Consider the following 6,188-nt stretch of genomic DNA (forward strand, 5'->3'; position numbering starts at 1 on the left):
TATATTCCAGTTTTCCCAGCAGTTTTTGTCAAATAGTGAGTTCTTATCCCAAAAACCAGGGTCTGGGGGTTTATCAAACAATACATTACTGTAGTCGTTGACTTCTGAATCTCGTGTGCCTAATCTATTCCATTGATCCACTCCTCTATTTCTAAGCCAGTACCAGGTAGTTTTGATGACTGCTGCTTTATAGTACAGATTGAAATCTGGTAAAGCTAGTCTACCTTCCCTAGCATTTTTTTTTCAATAATTCCCTTGATATTCTGGACCGTTTATTCTTCCAGATGAATTTTGTTACTATTTTTTCTAACTCTATAAAGTAGTTTTTTGGTAAATTAATTGGTATGGCACTAGATATATAATTTAATTTAGGTAAAACTGTCATTTTTATTATATTAGCTTGACCCGGCCATGAGCAATTGATATTTTTCCAATTAGTTAGATCTGACTTTATTTGTGTGAAAAGTGTTTTGTAGTTATGATCATACAGGTCCTGGGTTTGTTTTGGCAGGTAGATTCCCAAGTATTTTATAATGTCTACAGTAACTTTAAATGGGATTCCTCTTTCTACTTCTTGCTGTTGAATTTCATTGGAAATATATAGGAATGCCAAGGATTTATGTGGGTTTATTTTATATCCTGCAACGTTGCCAAATTTATTTATTGTCTCAAGCAGTTTTTTACTTGATTCTCTAGGATTCTCTAAGTATATCATCATATCATCTGTGAAGAGTGATAGCTTGGTCTCTTCTTTGCCTAACTTGATTCCTTTGATTTCTTTTTCTTCTCTAATTTCTACTGCTAACATTTCTAGTACCAGATTGAATAAGAGGGGTGATAGTGGACACCCTTGTTTCACCCCTGATCTTATGGGAAATGCTTCCAGCTTCTCCCCATTACATATAATACTTGCTGATGGCTTTAAATGGATGCTACCTATTCTTTTAAGGAAGGCTCCATTTATTCCTATACTTTCTAATGTTTTTAATAGGAATGGATGTTGTATTTTGTCAAAAGCCTTTTCTGCATCTATTGAGATGATCATGTGGTTTCTGCTAGTTTTATTGTTTATATGCTCAATTATACTGATGGTTTTCCTAATATTAAACCATCCTTGCATTCCTGGAATAAATCCTACCTGATCAAAGTGTATTACTCTTGAGATAAGTTACTGTAGTCTTTTGGCTAGTATTTTATTTAGAATTTTTGCATCTATATTCATGAGGGAGATTGGTCTATAATTTTCTTTCTCTGTTTTATCTCTTCCTGATTTAGGTATCAGTACCATATTTGTGTCATAAAAAGAATTTGGTAGGACTCCTTCTTCACTAATTTTCCCAAATAATTTGTAGAGGATTGGAATCAATTGTTCTTTAAATGTTTGATAGAATTCACTAGTGAATCCATCTGGCCCTGGAGATTTTTTCCTAGGGAGGTGACTGATGGCTTGTTCAATTTCTTTTTCTGAGATGGGATTATTTAAGTAATTTACTTCCTCTTCAGTTAATCTGGGCAACTTATATGTTTCTAAATACTCATCCATTTCCCTAAGATTGTCCAATTTATGTGCATACAATTGGGAAAAATAATTCCTAATTATTGTTTTGATTTCCTCTTCATTGGAGGTAGATTCACCCTTTTCATTTTTGATACTCATAATTTGGTTTTCTTCTTTCTTTTTTTTTTTTTTATCATATTGACTAAGGGTCTATCAATTTTGTTGGTTTTTTCATAAAACCAGCTCTTGGTTTTATTTATTAGTTCAATAGTTTTCTTAATTTCGATTTTATTAATCTCTCCTTTAGTCTTCAATATTTCTAGTTTAGTATTTAATTGGGGATTTTGAATTTGTTCTTTTTCTAGGTTTTTTAATTGCATGCCCAATTCGTTGAGCTCCCTTTTCTCTAATTTAATCACGTATGCACTCAGGGATATAAAACTTCCCCTAAGAACTGCCTTTAATGCATCCCACAGATTTTGGTATGTTGTCTCATTATTATATATATATATATCTTGAATGAAATTACTGATTGTTTCTATAATTTCTTGTTTGACCCACTCATTCTTTAGGATTAAATTGTTTAAATTTCCAGTTAGTTTTTAGTCTGTCTTTCCCTGGCCCTTTATTGCATATAATTTTTATTTCATCATGATCTGAGAACGATGCGTTTAATATTTCTGCCTTACTGCATACAATTGTGAGGTTTTTATGCCCTAGAACATGGTCAATTTTTGAGTATGTGCCATGAACCGCTGAGAAGAAAGTATATTCCTTTTTATCCCCATTCCATTTTCTCCAGAGATCTATCATACCTATCCTCTCTAAAATCCTGTTCACCTCCTTAACTTCTTTCTTGTTTATTTGGAGGTTGGATTTATCAAGTTCAGATAGGGGGAGATTAAGGTCTCCCACTAGTATAGTTTTGCTATCTATTTCTTCCTCTAATTCCTTTAGCTTCACCTCTAGGAATTTGGAAGCTACACCACTTGGTGCATATATGTTAAGTAGTGATATTGCTTCATTCTCGATGGTGCCTTTTAACAGGATATAGTTTCCTTCCTTCTCTCTTTTAATTAGGTCAATTTTTGCATTTGCTTTATCTGAGATATACCCCTGCTTTTTTTACTTTAGCTGAGGCATGATATATTTTACTCCAACCTTTTACCTTTACCTTGTGTGTATCCCTCTGTTTCAGATGTGTTTCTTGTAAACAGCATATTGTAGGATTATGATTTCTAATCCATTCTGCTATCCGTCTCCATTTTATAGGAGAGTTCATTCCATTCACATTTACAGTTATGATTGCTATCTGTTTCTTTCCCCTTATCCTATTCCTGCCCCTGTTAATGTTCATATTTTCCCTCCCTTCTCCCTTTCCCCCCTTAATAGTTTTCCTTTTGACCACCGCCTCCCTCAGTGTTCCCTTTTCGGCCCCCCTCCCTTTTCCTCCCCTTACTACTTCCCTCTCTACAAACCACTCCCACCCCCCTTTTGTAACCCTTTCCCCCTCCTACTACCTGTAGGATATTGTTATATTTAATGAGGTATGCGATTTTTTCTTTGCATCAAGAATGACAGGAACAGATCTCATGCGAAACTCCTCTCCCTCCCCTCTTTCCCTCTAAAATGATGTGTGTTCTCCTTGTTTACCTTTCTAAGTCACTGTTGCTTCTCGTAATTGGAGGTTGAATTTTCCATTGAGTTCTGGCTTTTTTATCAAGAAGGTCTGGAACTCTGTTATATCATTGAATGACCATCTCTTTGCCTGGAAGAATATGCTCAGTCTCGCTGGGTATGTGATCCTTGGTTGTAATCTGAGCTGTTTTGCCTTCCTGAAAAATTGTATTCCACTGCCTCCGATCTTTCAGTGTGGAGGCTGACAAATCCTGTGCAATCCTCACTGTGGACCCTCGATATCTGAATTGTTTGTTTCTGGCCGCTTGAAGTATTTTCTCTTTTATCTGGTAGTTCTGGAGTTTGGCCACAACATTTCGAGGATTTTTCAGTTTGGGATCTCTTACAGCAGGTGTCCGGTGGATTCTGTCGATTTCTATTTTCCCCTCAGGTTCAAGTATCTCAGGGCAGTTTTCCTTAACGAGCTCTTGGAGAATGTTGTCCAGGCTCATTTTTTCATCATAATTTTCTGGTAGGCCTATGATTCTCAGATTATCTCTCCTGGATCTGTTTTCCAGGTCAGTTATTTTTTCTTTGAGGTATTTTACCTCTTTTTCTAATTTCTCATTTTTGTTGTTTTGCTTGGCTACTTCTTGGTTCCTCATAGAGTTATTTGTTTCCATTTGTTTAATTCTGGTTTTTAGCAAATCATTTTCCTTGATTAATTTTTGAAGCTCCTTTTCCATATCATACACTTTTCTTTTTAGAGAGATGTTTTCCTCATTATAATGCTTTTCGAATTCTGCTATTTTTTTTTTGAGAGAATTATTCATTTTCTCTTCTATCTCTCTCATTTTGCTTTCAAAGTTCCTTTTGATCTCATCTAGGAGAGCCTTCTGTGCTTGGGATCCATTCCCTGTTGAAGTTTCAGCTGTGGGTGTGGAGTCCACATTGTCTCCCTCTGAGGTTGGTTCCTCTCTCTGAGGATAGTAGGACTCTAGAGTCTTTGTCTTTGTAGTCTGCTTTCTACCCATTTTGAGGCAGGGTCCTAACCATGCCCTTCCTCTAGGATCCCAAGCCTTTACTGTAGAGGGTTTTGCCCTGGACAATAGTTACTATATTTTCAGGGTCAGCGGTGGGGTTTGGAGCAAGTGGGGTTCACTCTGTCATCCTCGTCTTTGGAGGTCCTGAAAGGGGCTTTTTTTTTTTTTTTAAAGATTTCTGGGCTATGAAGTGGTAGCCCCAGGAGTGTTTGCTGTCCAGTATAGGGGCCCTGTCTTTGCTTCTTACCTTGCTCTTTCCAGTCTCAGCCCTTTGGTGATAGGCCTGGTAGTGGACCTTGTGGTTGGTGGGAAGACTTGCCCTCGGAGTTGATCAGGCCCCTTCCTGGCCTGCGTCCGCTGCGTCCCCGCGCCTTCCTGGCCTGTGTCGTAGCGCTGCCGCGCTGCCACTGCCGCGCCTTCCCGGCCCGGGTCCACTGCTGCGCCTACCCAGCCTGCGTCCAAGTATCATAGTATTAAAAACAAAACCATCCCAATTCTTAAAAAAAAAAAGGCCTACAAAGTGAAACCTTCAAACTGTAGCTCAGTAGCTTAACTGATTTTAAGCAAATCTAACATTTTTTAAAATAAAATTTTAATATCTTTTGTTTACATATCACTTACATTTCCCAGTGCTGCCTTCTCTTTTGTAGGAAACCCTCCCTTCCTTACAATGACATAAAAAAGGAAAAACCTAAGCAACACAAAAAAATCTGACATTTTATGCAGCATATGATAGCCATAATCCTTCATTTCTGCAAAGAAGTAAGGAGAGATATCTTTACATACTCTCTCCCTTGGGGCCAAGTTTGGTCATTATAATTTTGTAGTATTTACAATTTAAAAATTCCAGGGGCAGCTGGGTTGCACAGTGAGTAGAGCACCAGGCCTGGAGTCAGGAGGACCTGAGTTCAGATTTGACTTCAGAAACTTGACACTTACTAGCTGTGTGACCCTGGGCAAGTCACTTAACCCCAACTGCCCTGCCTACTTCCTTCCAAAAACAACAACAACAATGAATTTCCAGTTCTTTTTGTTGTAATCATTGTATATATTGTTATCCTGTTTCTGCTTCATTTTGTGTTATTTCATTTAAATTTAAATATTCATTTCACTACATTCATATTAATAACACAGTTTAGTCATTTCCCAACTGATGGATGTTACATCCCAAATAGAATTTATCATTATTAATAGAATTTATTATTTTTCTCCTCCTACACATTTTCGAATTTCCTCATTCAAAGGCACTATATTCTCGTTCACTCTAGTCTTCACATATCCATCCAGTTGCAAAATACCATTTCTGCCTTCACCACATCTCTCATATACACCCCCTCTACACTTATACAGCTATCTTCTTGTTTCTTGCCTGGATGACTGCAACAGCCTTATCAAATCTGTCGGTTTTCTAATCTAATGTGATTTTTTTTTTTGAAAGGGGAAGGCAATGCAGTTGGAGTTAAGTGACTTGCCCAAGGTCACAAGCTAGTGTGTCAAGTGTCTGAGGCTGGATTTGAACTCAGGTCCTCCTGACTCCAGGGCTGGTGCTCTATTCACTAAGCCACCTAGCTGCCCCTAATGTGATTTTTCTAAAGTATACACCTAATCGTTTCTTACTCCCTAACCACCTTTCCTCATCCCCCACTCAATAAATTCCAGTGACTTGCTATATTACCTCTAGAATTAAGCATATACCTTGTTGTTTGACATTTAAAGCACTTTACAATCTAGACCCTTCCTATACTTAAGTATTGTTAGCTTACTGTTTCTCTCCAAACTGTATTACAATCCTGACAAACTGGCCAACTTGCTGATTCTTGCACAATTCGGGGAGGAGGCATGGGGAGGCTGAACTAGAGATGGCATCTAAAGTTCCAGCTCTCAATTATGATCATAGGAAATCCCTATCATTGCAGCCCCTTCAACTCCCATGTTTGGGCTCTTGCCTCCACATTCACACCCTACTTTTCCCTCATAAGATTTGACTTTTTTTTTTTTTCTGAATGACTGCAGTATTGAAATGATCAAGT

The sequence above is a fragment of the Petaurus breviceps genome, unplaced genomic scaffold, assembly GCF_028583685.1.
Source record: "Petaurus breviceps papuanus isolate PSGF00001 unplaced genomic scaffold, PetGlider_PUasm1.0 145772, whole genome shotgun sequence".
In the NCBI taxonomy this organism is placed as follows: domain Eukaryota; kingdom Metazoa; phylum Chordata; class Mammalia; order Diprotodontia; family Petauridae; genus Petaurus; species Petaurus breviceps.